The sequence below is a fragment of the Chlorocebus sabaeus genome, chromosome 10 (genome assembly GCF_047675955.1).
Source record: "Chlorocebus sabaeus isolate Y175 chromosome 10, mChlSab1.0.hap1, whole genome shotgun sequence".
NCBI lineage: Eukaryota > Metazoa > Chordata > Mammalia > Primates > Cercopithecidae > Chlorocebus > Chlorocebus sabaeus.
The window spans coordinates 81,696,129-81,709,996 of NC_132913.1; the positions used below are offsets into that span (position 1 = coordinate 81,696,129).

At 33.3% G+C, this 13,868-nt stretch overlaps 1 pseudogene; it reads left to right on the forward strand.

The window, feature by feature from the left end:
* Positions 1-4,551: 4,551 nt before the first annotated feature.
* LOC103217552 (large ribosomal subunit protein uL22 pseudogene) overlaps positions 4,552-13,868 on the forward strand; it is a 129,535-nt pseudogene continuing 120,218 nt past the window's right edge.

Here is a 13,868-nt window from a genome sequence, read left to right on the forward strand (position 1 = left end):
AATGGTCAAAGCAATCAGGATGAAATTTAGAAACACAGTATCTAAAATATTAGGGAAGTGAGGAGGGACGGGAGCCAGTTGTTTAAAAGATATATACTTTTTGCCAATAGTGAGGCTTGAGAGGAATTTCTCCTTGGGGATACTGTAAAGAGGAAGCTATTCCATACATTGACTGATGTTCTCAATAAGATCTACACAAAAGGAAAGCTAGCGAGTTCTTATGATTTTTTTTTTTTAATGTCCAGAAGGTAAACTGGTGGTAAATGCTCAATTGCAATTTAGTAAAAACAATTCTGTCAGGGTATATAGCTCCCTGGTGGTTTCAAATCTAGATTTATTCCTTTGGGATTTAAGAGGAAATGGTATTTTCCTGTGTACAGAGAGCACTCATTGTGATGGGCAGAATGTCTTTATTTTATTCCTTTTAAAGTTACAGTACTAAAAAATCAGAAAAGGTAATTCCTCAAATTAAATTCCAGTCGAAGCAATGCCATACTTCTGTAAAGAATGTCAAACAGCATGATGGTTTAATGATCAGTTCTCTGGAAAGGGAATCACCATGGGAAATTTCTGTTTTGATTTTTTTCTTCCTGAGGCCAGAGCTGTAGTAACATTTTTATCTGGCCTTATTCTCCATCAAGGTTCACTTTGAAAACTTCAAAGGCCATGTTTGGAAAATGAAAATAGGTCTCATTTTTATTCATTTTCATTTCAGACCAGCATGTGAAAATGGCAATCCTTTTAATCCCAGGGAAAAATGCTTTTAGACTAACCATGTAGGTGTTCTTTTTTTGCAGGAATAAATTAAAACTAATGTATGAGGAACTATTATAGATAATGCATTGACACAGTAGGCCACTAAAAACAGAAAAGGTAGAAATCATAATAGCTCTATACCAATTTAAACTTTATATATCTAAGATATGACACATTTAATGGAAGCCTTGAGGGCAACAGTGAAATTAAATAATATACACAAAGATGAAGGATCTAATTTTTCCTTTTAATAAGTTATTTTACATGTTATTAGAGACCATAAAGTAGTAATAGATTGATGTAGGGTACTGATATTTTATATAAGATACATTCCTCTTTTATGACCACATGTTAGTCTTGATCTTTTTCTTTGTACCATGAAGGAACTACTGCTCTAAGGAAAAAAGGAGAGCTACATGAGGACCACACAACTCCTGGAAGAGGTTTCCCTGGCAACACAACTTTTCCATTCATCTGGTTGCAGTGTTTTCATCCAGTAGCCTGTCACCTCACTCAAAAGCAGGGTAATGGAAAGAAACTTATCAAGTTTTATCTTTTAACTAGAAAGTAACCTACTTATCGGGTCCTGCAATTAATTTCAGGTAACCCAGTATATGCCCCAGTATACCTTGCTTTATGAATACTTTTATGGCTATAAAATTTTCTTAAGAAAGATAATTTCTTAGAGTAAATTTTTAATATAAAATTATCAGATTTGCCTTTCATTCCTACCTGAACCACCTTGCATGTTTTTAGTCAGCTAGTATGTAATTTTTTACAAGTTTATATAATCTTATATAAAAAACAAAATCTCCAAGATGGTATTCATACTGTACCGTGGCACAACGTATTAGATAGCAGGTAAATCTAAACAAAACTTTTATATGTGATGCAAACATCCAAAAATATAAATTAATTTTCTTTGGTTTCCATAGATATTAACTTAGTCTTTAAAATTTATTAAAAATTTTTTCCTGAATGCTTTTTAACTCTGTATACGTTTTAATTAATATATAATCCAAGATTAATGTAATTTCTCTAACTCCTAAGACAGCCTCATAATCATATTTATGCTCTAGATTTTACAGTTAGCCTAAACAGTATACAATATAAAGATGGCATGCATTTTAAAAATATAAAATAATACACTATTCAAAATAGAAGGAGAACCAGGCAGAGGTTCACAATGCCTTATTCAGAATTCTAAATTCCTATACCTTTGAGAACCAAAATGTTATTCACTTAATGATTAAATCTGATTTGAGTTGACTAGGATGCTATATACAGTCTTTATAATCATATTTAGTTTGAATATTCATATATTTCACTGTCAAAATATGTGGTCACTCATATATTTCAAGGGATATGTAATATACACAGCATTACTTTCCTGAAATACCAAAACCTCTGACTTTTGTTCCCAAGGTTCTGTAGACATAAATGGACACGTCACTATGGACAGACAGATACATCAATAGAAAATTTGCAAATTGAAATAGAGTAATTGCTTTTAACACACTGAATAAAATAATAATTCATGAATCCAAACTGATATACACAACAAATAAATAGGTAAAGAAAAAGAGAGAGTTCCTCCTTATGATAGGAAGATAGCTATGTTTATATCCACATGGATATAGATATATAGATATGGAAAGATACAAGTGGGATTAGAAAATACTCAATGGTTGCTAATAACGATTGTTGGTAACATTTGATAAGCATCAAGCTTTTCTTGCAGTTTCAAAATACATTTCTTTTTTTTTCTTATAAATCCAAAAGTTAAAATTCGTAACTTTATAATGGAGAAACCTAGTAGACACCACCTTAAAAACAAGATATTTAGTATCACTAATACTGAGAAAAATCAGTATTATATTCCTCTTGATTTCATTTACTGAGAACAAAAGAAAAAAAATCACTTTCAGAGCATTCTCACCAAAAATGTATAAAGTAAATCTAATCATGAAAAATACCACATAAATCCAGATTGAGGGACAGTTTACAAAATAACTGACCTTCACTTCTCAAAAATAATTTCAAAATAAGGAAAGACAAAGAAAAATTGACGAACTGTTTCAGTTTACAGGAGACACACGACAAATAAATGTCATTTCAGTTCGTACAATTTTGATGCAGATAAAATAAGTATTCACTTCCTGAAATAGAAAGCAGTAAGAGACATTATTTAGTCAGGGAAGTTACAAAGTGTTCCTTCTGTGGCTAATAATCATTGGAAACAGTGGAGGAAAACGAAGAAAGAATGTGAACATAACAGAAGAAAATGAAAGCGAGTAAAAGAAAAATATAGGCAACTGTGGTAAAGTAATTAAAAGTCATCTAAAAATATTTAGTCCTAGATACCCAAGAAACAACTAAGTGATTGCATTACAGTATAGAACATAATTGGTTTTAGCCAATATAAAAATATTTGAAATAATTACTTACATTTTGAAAGATTTAAATGACTCAGCAATCAAAATGTTTAAAGTGTATAAACATAAAGTACCTTTGAAGTACTGAAGTAAAAAGTGCATATTTTATGAGAAGCAACCCCTTCAATAGCTTGATGATGACAGGGTCAATGTGTATGTGTCTCAAACATTTTCCTGATAAGAGATTTTTGTCATGAGGAATTTTTCAATGTGACTGTCATGCTAGTTTTAGTTTAAATAAAAATCAAAGGAGAGTCCAGGAGCGGTGGCTCACGCCTGTAATCCCAGCACTTTGGGAGGCCGAGGCGGGTGGATCACGAGGTCAGGAGATCGAGACCATCCTGGCTAACACGGTGAAACCCCGTCTCTACTAAAAAAAAATCAGCCGGGCGTGGTGGCGGGCGCCTGTAGTCCCAGCTACCTGGGAGGCTAAGGTAGAAGAAGAATGGCGTGAATCCGGGAGGGGAGCTTGCAGGGAGGCGGAGCTTGCAGGGAGCGGAGATTGTGCCACTGCACTGCAGGCTGAGCGACAGAGCAAGACTCCATCTCAAAATAATAATTAATAATAATAATAATAATAATAATAATCAAAGGAGAGTGAAAGACTGCATTAGGAATATTCCTCTGCAATAAAATCGTTTTTGCTATTTTTTAACTAAGAATTAAGCAAACCAGAAAAACAAAGCATTTCTCTGATAAATACAAACTAATTGAGGGTAACCTATTAAGTAAAAGTTAGAGCTGCCTAACATAATTACTTTTTAAACTTTTCACTTTGCAATAAGTATAGATTCATCCTGCATACTGTCCACCTAATTTTCTCCAATGATTACATTTTATATAACTATAGTACAATATCAAAGCCAGGGACTTCACCTTTGTACACTGCATGTGCGTATGCTTGTAGGTCCTTACAGCAATTACTTAAAGTTCAGTGATATTAATATTAATATTTCATGTTCTTAAGATTTACTAAAGATAGCTCCAAATCTGTTTAAATAGTGATTAATATTCACTAAGCATAGGCAATAAATTTTTAACAAAATTGCCACATTTTATTGTTTACTTAATTTTAAATATCTATACCTTAAACGTATATACACTAAATATATTTAGATGTTAGAGATGCAGTTGTGACAAGAGACAATAATCCTTGCTTATAAATATTACCATGTGTATGTGTATTTGTGTGTGTATGAAAATAAAAATAAAGTATACAAAATGGGTCAGATACTATTAAATCCTACAGGGGTTTTTAAAAATAAAGTGAGGAAGGAGGAAGTGAAATGGTTAAGTAATGGTGCAATGTTATATAAGTGAGCAAGGAAGGCTTAGCAGATAACTGTGTGAAGACCTGAAAGAACTGAGAGAACTGTGATTTTTGTTGTTTGTTTGTTTGTTTTTGAATACTCCAGGCAGATTTATAAAGGAAGATGCTGGAGGGAATTCATTCCCTTTTTGCTGTTCTGCCTTCCACCTTTCACTGTGTGAGGACACTGCAAGAAAGCCTTCATCAGACACCAATTGCCAGCACCTAGATCTTGGAATTCTCAGCCTCCAGAACTGTGAGAAATACGTTTTTATTTTTCTATAAAATAATAATAATAAAAACTTCCATGCAGGAAAAAAAATCAAGTTCAAATGTCCTGTGGTGAGGGCATGCCAGCTTTGTTTGAGAAGCAGTAATCATGCCTGTGTGACTGTAATGAAAGAATAAAAGACAAATTAACACAGAAGAATGTAATGTAGTCCTTTTCACTTTAAGCAAGAAATTTGGCTTCAATTCTAAATGTGATAAGAAAAAAATAGAAGATTCCAAACTGAGAAGTGAAATGATATGAAATGTTTTAACAGAATCACCTTTGTTACCATATTGCAAATAAAATGAAAGTGCATCAAGAGCAGAAGTAGGAAGGCAAGTTATGAGATTGTTTTGATAATCCAGAGGAGTTGGGATGGTGACTTAAAGCAGTATGCTAGTGATTGGTTGGGTGAGAACATGGAATCCTGGGTATTTATTAAAGGTTCAGCAAAAAGGATTTACAGATGAAACAGATATGGGTCATGAGAAAGAGTCTAGTTAAAGATTATATCAAAATTTTTTTATCTGAACAACTCGTAGTGTTGTGGTAAATCCTTACCCCAACAATTTACGTGACCAATAACTGAGTGGGAACATTAAGAAGGGGATGGTTTGAGGAAGAATCAGGATCTCAGGTTGGAAATACTAAGATGAATATGCCTATTTAGCAATCAAATGAAAAATAGTATTTTTGTAATTTTCAGTATTTATTTGGCAAGAGATTAAATAATCTATAGCATTGTTACTACTTTCTCTTTTTCATAAAAGTTATTTTGGTATAAAATCAACCTGACTGGAAACTATTCAAATATATAAGCCTTTAGCTCTGACCTATTACTTATATTTTTTTGCCATTAATAATATGAATATCCACCAAACAAGAACTTGAGACTATAACTCTTTTCTCCACTAAATCTTCATATTAAATTAGTCATTTAAATATGATTATTCTTTTCATTTATTGCTAAATACTTTCCATTACATTCAAACTTATTGAGACGTCCTTAAATTTTATAATTTATTTAATGTATTAATTCCTTAGCTTCTAAACTGGTTTTCTCTACTGCAACTCTATTTTCTTCTTAATAACTCATCATCTACATCCCCCAATGTCTTATTTTTCCAAAACAAGTGCACTCATGTCCTTCTAGGGCATACATTTCTTTAATGGCTTTCTATTGCTATAGATAAAGTTCAAACTTATTATGACAGCCTATAATTTGGGGGAAAAAACTCACCTAAAAACAGTTTTTAAAAGATTAAAATTCAAATGCTTGAAATGTCAGTTATTTTATGAGCTTTCTATTCAAACATGTCAAGGAGCTAAGACATTACATACTACACTACTACTAGTACTACTACAAATCATAATAATAACAACAACAATTATAGTTACTTATCTTAGTTTTGGCAGAGGATACCATTTCTATAAAGAACGTAATTAGATTGTAGATATTAAAATAGTTACTAGACAGAAACTAGGATGATGGTAACATTGACTTTTGATCTGAGTCCTGGCTATATGTTTTCTGTTTGAAAAAAGTCGTTAAGTATAATATTATAATTTTTATAATTTTAGAAGGCATATTATAACAACATATTTTTTTAAACTGAGAATTTAAGATTTAAAAAGTATAGTAGGGGAAAGAGAAGGAAAATATTTTTTCTCTGTGCTTGTTTTAATAAATAATGCCACTGAGGATGTAAGTTTTCAATGTCTAATTATTAAATCAGCATTACTTTCATTATTTTAACAACTTTCATGGGGTTCTTATATTGAGACTCAAATTAAATATGTAATATTAATCCTAATATAGTTATTTATTTCGTAACAAGAGCATAAACCTTCCAAAAATTTTATTCTGCATATTTATAACTGAATTTATGATTCTGACATATTTTTTTCAAATCATGTCCATCAATATATGAACAGGTATTGAATTTATCCATATTTACTTATGTCTTTCTTCAGCCCTTCTGTCAACCCACTTATCTTTTTGATAGCTCAGTGAGCTGGCACTAGCTTTGTACCTCAGGATGTTTACTCTGGCTAATTTAGTCACTGATCTTCTAATGTCTGGTGCTTGGCAATAAAGTCCCAGTTGGAGTTTTCAACCAACAGCAGTTTGCATTCAGTTACTTAATCTCTGTTTTGCAATCTTAGTACCTTCCTTTCTGATTGAATGAAGACAATTGCTCCTAGGGATACCTGAACCTGAAATGAACTGAAAATATTTCATAGCTTTTCAACTTGCCAGGCAGTAGAAGAAAAATTCATACCAATCCCATTGCTACAAACAGCTGTTACTATAAGGTGATATTGCTATGGAATCTTAAAATAGAACAAGGCGAATACCATCCCTGTGAGAGTTCTACTATATTTTGTGGATCTCCAGCTGGAAACTTAATTGTAATTTAAACTGAGCATACAGAAACAGCTTTCCTGCTTCTATTCAGCATACTTTCATGGAATTGGATAATTTAATCAATAAGTTATAACACTCTCTAGTATGAAGCTGCATACAATTCTAGGAGGAGAGAAAATGTGATCTTTGATTCCCTATTATCTTTATCTTCCTGCATTATATTCTCCCAGGACTTTAGCTAATACCTCTCCCCATCACAATAAAGTCTTTAAACACTTAGAATCAATTTTCTGTTTCCTGTATCCATATCCTATAGCCAAAGATCACCAGGAACACCCCTGAGTTTATTCTTATTTGCAGCAATAAATACCTCACACAATGGGGAAATGTGAGGTTATCTCAGTAAGAAGGTATTAAAAGAACCTATTGTATCATTTGGGATTTGGTTATTTGGGGAAGAAATTAAGGAAGCAAGACTGCCCTGGATTGCCTGTTACCAGGAAGTGGGAGCAATTTTATGATTGGGTATGTCACCAAATCTTACCTATATGGATGATATACTAGAGTGAGGCTAATGTAATTGAGGATAAAGTAACTGCTAAAGAAACAACAGTCACTTGTATCTGGTATGTTGTGACCTGGACAACGTTCCTGTTTTGTTTATGCTTAGATAAAATTAAGGATTGTTCTTGTTTTTGTCATTGTTCATCTTGGTCATTGAATGGTCTTATTTTAGTTTAGGGTTCTGTGAAATAGTTTATGTTCAACAGGAGACTTAAGGACTTAGCTGAGAGTTCCAGTCCAGGTCATGAATGTGAGGGCCTCCATTTTTACTTTCTCACTTATATCTATTAACAAATATTAATAAAATGTTGCATAGTAAAGTATAAAATGGAAAAAGGAAATAGTATGAAATTAAGGTAATTCCTCATCAGGATATTGCTTGATTTATTATTTATTATGCAAAGACCTGCAAAACAACAGTATCAGTCTTTAATAGTAGAATCTTTTTTTCACATCAAATTCTGGGGAGGATAGTATTAATCAAGGCAATAGGCAATGCCAGGTAGAGGTTTTAATATACCTCTAAAAACTTGGCAAATACAAGGTCAGTCTTTTTTGCCCTCTTTCTATTTGCAGTTGTAATTTTCTATGTGCTTTGTTTCTAAGTTAGAGTATTTCTAAATTAAAGAAACCAAAGACACGTTTAAAATATTCTAAGATCAAAATATAATTTTCGATGCCATTACTATACTATATTAAAATTATCTTTATTTTATGCTGAATATATAATACTTCTCTACAAGAAGTCTCTTTATCTTACTTGATTGGGACAATTATTCAATTAGTTAATTGAAAAATTAGGTTAAATTGAGAAACCATAAAGCATCAAAAAATGTAGCCATATATTAAAAGTTGTTTTTTTTTATTTAAAACATATACAGACACTGTATGATGTAAAGACAACATCTTTACTTTGAGACTTTATTGGCTGATTTGCATTCCACCTTTTTTACATAAAACTCATCTTAAGTCTTTAATTACAATATCTAACCTTGTTTCCATTAGGTGAAGTGAGAAGTCCAGAAGGTGTAGAGTAGAAGAGAGAGATGGTTATTAGCCATGGTAGTCCAGCCAGTACATTTTCAAAATGAAATGGAAAACTTTAGATTGCTTAAGTAAATACATATTAACAGAGCTTCTATATATTCAGTATATGAGACACAGTCTAATTAGGCTGTTATATATTATCTGTAAGGGTTATAATTATTTTTAAGTATTTTAAAAATCTTATCACATAAATCTTAATGTATATTCATTAGATATGATATTTTATTCATTTAGTTCCTCATCTTATTTAGGATACTACCTCAAAGTAGTTTGGGAAATTATGAATAAAAACAAATTCTTAACAGTAGATCTATTTAATTTGCTAAATTGTGCTTGTAATTAGTTTAAAAAAATATATATATATATATGCCCACAGAAATAAAATATTATACTCATGCACTATAGAAGGGCTTTTCAGTCAGTGATGGACTGCATATATGACAGCGATCCCATAAGATTATAACACTGTATTTTTACTGCACCTTTATATAAGATTATAACTGTATTTTTACTGCACCTTTTCTGTGTTTAAATATGTTTATATACATCAATGCTTACCATTGTGTTACAGCTGCCTACAGGCTTGTAGACTAGGAGCAATAGACGACCTCACACAGCTTAGGTGTATTGCAGGCTGTACCATCTAGGTTTGTGTAAGTATGCTCTATAATGTTTGCACAACAACAAAATTTCCTAACACCACATTTGTCAGATTGCATATACCTGTTGTTAAGCGACACAAAACTATATATTCATAGCTTTTCCTAAATACTAATGATATGACGATGATCTTCCTTGTCAGCTATGCTGTCAGTCAAAACAGATATGATTGTTCTATACCGGCATTTGACAGAAACAACTGAGATTAAAAAATAGAGAGATGGTTTCAGGACTCCAAATCAATCCGTGCAGCTTTCAGTTCCAACCAATCAGTGAAACCTGCATGTTGTAATCATTCTCCTTGGTTACAAGTGCTGGCAGAAACTAGAGACCCGTTTCTCAAGCTAGAGCAAAAAGAGCTAAATATGAATGTGAAAATTCTTTTTATAGACAAAAAATAATCTTCCTTTAAGGAAAAAATTAAGAGGAAAGGATAGAGCTATTTTGTTCATATTGTTAATTACTTTGCAGGAAAGTCTATTACTGTTAAACACACCAATGAAGGATAAATGTGGTGGGTGTGTTATCTTCCCTGGTCCGTAATAAGAATTCAAACTGCAGCCCCGTATGCAGCATGAGGTTTAAACTGCTGTATCGGTGCCTACTACACCAGTCTTCTTTTTAGTTACTTGTTAGAGCTGTGTGAACCTTTCATCTCATGAAACTTGCCAACTTTAGGAATATTTTATGAGTTACTAGCTTTGCAAGTTTGCAGAATACATTCAAACATCACTTTTACAGGCAGCAGGACTACAAATGTTTCTCTATAGATTTAAAAAAAAAGATATAGAAAAGAAGCTATGAGAAGAAAACTAGCAGCATTTCCTCATTGTTTCTTAGTAAACCTCCTGGTTTTCTGTAACTTTAAATGAAGTCTGGCACTGAGTTTGGGGTCAGTAGAGGATCCTCCTGAGTTTATCATTCTTAATCAAGCTTTTCTCAAGAATAGCAAAGACAATAAAAAAAAATAAGCATCCTCCAGTTTTTTTTCAGGTATTAAATAGCCACCCTTGGGTGAAAATAATATATTAACGAAAAATTTAGTATTTTTATTTATCCTTTTCCACCTAATTACCCTTATTTAATCTTTTAGTAAGTTCTCATTTATTAGTATGTAATATTCATTCCATTTAGTAAATGATGTAATATGCCAAAGTGCTATATTTATAAAGTTTCAGGGAGCATGATTAAAGTATACTATTGTTTTCCAAATGTCCACAGTAGTAAAAATGCCTGTGGAACCCCAGAAGGCAATGAGGACAGCCAAAAGAAGTGATTAATAAGAAAAGGGTGGTATTAGATCTTGAATTGAAATCTTCTGAAAATTTGACCTGTATAACTAGCTCAGTGAAAAAAACTAAAAATGATTTTGAGAGCACACCTAAACAAGGAAAAGAAAACTGATATTTATAGAACATAAAGGACACTTCAGGGTCTCCATGTCGTTGATATTTTTACTGCTACCTTATGTGTGTTCTTCCTTCACATACTATTCAAGGTCGAGTTATGGAGTCTCAATATAAATTTGCCCCTGAATTCTTCCAGAGGAAGGCATGACCCCAGCCAAACAGCATATTAAAAGGTGCATGTCTAGAGCCTATTTGGAATAAATCCCAGAAATTGTGGAGATATATATAAAAGATCTTTTTCAACTAAGCACCAAGCACTGGCCATGAAAGGTCATGGTACATCTGACTGCACTAGAATAATAAATCAACTGGCCAGCAGAAGCAACACCGTCCAATACTTCCCAACCCCATGCGCCAGAAAAAGCTAACTGTTTTAATTGGTCTTTGCTGGAGCACATTTCATTTTATCAGCATGTTGTTCTAAAATTGAAGTGTTGATTGCTTTTTCTAGAAGATAGAAGGAGAAACACATTTTTGTTGCTCATCTTTCAGATGTAACAATTGGTTAAACCAAGAAAATATTCACTGCTCTGTGTCTCATGTACTACCAGATGAGATGATGACTTGAACTAGAAATGCAAATATGCATAAATACAAATATGTATTTCTGGTTTAAGTCAAACTATTTAACTTATATTAACATAACCATAAATAATATTATTTATTCAAAAATGATAAATCTGGGAAAAGCTCAGCCAAACAGAATGCCAGAACAATTAATGTAAACCCTGATTGTCCTGGGAAACCCAAGACATACAAATTATCTATGAAGAATTATAACACTGATAGTTTGTTGGTGGGGATGAGTAACGTACATATAATAACCTGTGACCTTTGACTAATATGTAACAAAAACATAACTTTATTATTTTATCAGTAAACATCCTTCTACAGACTCTCATACCACCAAGTACTATGATACATTTCAAGAATATGAAAACAATCTGGATAAAGTTCCTTATCCTAAAATAACATTTATGATGGAAGAAGACATGTTTGCAGATGGTTACAACACGAATATTACAAATAAGATATAAACAAAATATAACAGGAGCTTGGGATGTTGAGTACTTTGCTTTGCTTGTGGATGTAGGAGTGGAGGAAATCAGAAAAGTTTAAAAAAATAAAACTTAAGTTGCAAACCGATTAAATAAGGGATATTTGACAAGTAGTTAAAAAAAGGAGGAGCTTATTAGAGAGTAAGAGAATAAAAAACATGGAATCATAAGGCCTGTCTTATCTGTTTTGTGCTGCTATAACAGAATATCTGAGACTAGTAATTTATAAAGAACAGATATTCATTTTCTCATAGTTCTGGAGGCTGGACAGTTTAACATCAAATGCTGGCTTCCAGCGAGAAGGCTTTCCTGCTAAGTTATCTTATGGTAGAGGATGAGAGAGAGCAAAAGAGAGCAAGTGCTGAATTCTCTCCTTTATAAAGTGAACCCACTCCTGTCATAACAACATTAATTCATTATGAGGCTGGAGCTCTCATGCTTAATCACCTTTTAAAAGTCCCATATCTTAACACTGTTACAATGGGAATTAAATTTTGACATAAATTTTGGAGGTGACATTCAAACTGTATTATTTTGTCCTGCTCCTCCAAAACTCATGTCCTTCTCAAATACAATATATTTTAATTCCATCACAATAGCCCCCAAAGCCTTATTTCATTGTAGCACCAACTCAAACGTTCAAAGTCTAGAGTATTATCTAAATCAGATATGGATGAAGTCAAAGCACAGTACATCCTGAGGCAACTCTCCCTTCAGCTATGGATCTGTAAAATTAAACAAGCTAATAACTTCAAAGACACAGGATAGATATTCTCTTTCCAGCAAGAGCAACAGGCAAAAAAAAAAAAAAAAAAAAGTAACAGATCGTGAGAAAAAAACAGCAAATAATCCTCCTAGACTTAATGTTGTATCTTCCAGGTGCTGGGGCAGGGGTGGGGTCCCCAAGTCTTCAAGCAGTCTCATTCTCTGGCTTGTTTGGGCCCCCAAGCCTTCCCTTTGCACAGCCTAGCTGTCCTGGGTAGGAGTTCTCCGAAGCTGGAGTTGCACACTGGTAGCTCTACAGTTGTGGGGACTCAGAGGCAGGCCTGTTTCCATAGCTCCACTAGGCATTACCCTAGTATGGACTCTGTAGCACCTCCACCCCTCCAATAAGTCTCTGCTGGGCCCTAAGGCTGTCCACAACATCCTTTAAAATCTAGGTAGAGAAAGGAAAGCCATGCCTCCATAGCTCTTGCATTCTGTAAGTCTGCAGAATTATCACCATGTGGATGTCTCCAAGATTTAGAAATTGTACTTGCTAGAGTGGAAGCCTGAGCAGCACCTGGGCTGGTTCAAGCCAAGGTTGGAGCGGCAGAGGAGTACTGTGCCAGAGGGCAGGTAGCAGAGAAGTGGTGTAGCAGTGAAGGCTGAGATTCCACAAGCACCTGTCAGAAACCTTACACTAAAGGCCTTAGCTTACCTTGAAGATTTCTGAAATGCCTTTCAGGTCATTCTCCCACTGTCTTGATGAATTAAATATGTCTGCATATTATTCATACTATACTCTAGCAATTGTTCACTTGGCTACACCCTTAGTACTTTCTCCCAAACATACTTTTTCCTTCTTTACATGGTCAGGCTGAGAAATTTCTAAATCTTTCCATTCTGCTTCCCTTTTAATTATAAATTTTATCTTTAACATTTCTTTTGCATTTTACTTTAAGTAGCTAAAAGAAGTCATGCTGCACCCTGTTGCTTAGATTTTTCTTTTTGTCAGACATAGTAGTTCATGGCTTTTAAATTCTGTCTTTCATAAAACCCTAGGACATGAACACAATTTAGCCAAATTCTTTGCTACTTCAAAAATAATGAATTTTACTCCAGTTTCCAATAGGCTATTTCCCTTTTCCATCTGAGACCTCATCAAAATGACCCTTCCTGTCCATATATCTACCAACATTCTAATCATGACCACTTAAGTAATATCTAAGAAGTTGGAGACTTTCTCTACAGCTTTCTTCTTCTGAGCCATCACCAGAATCTCCTCATCA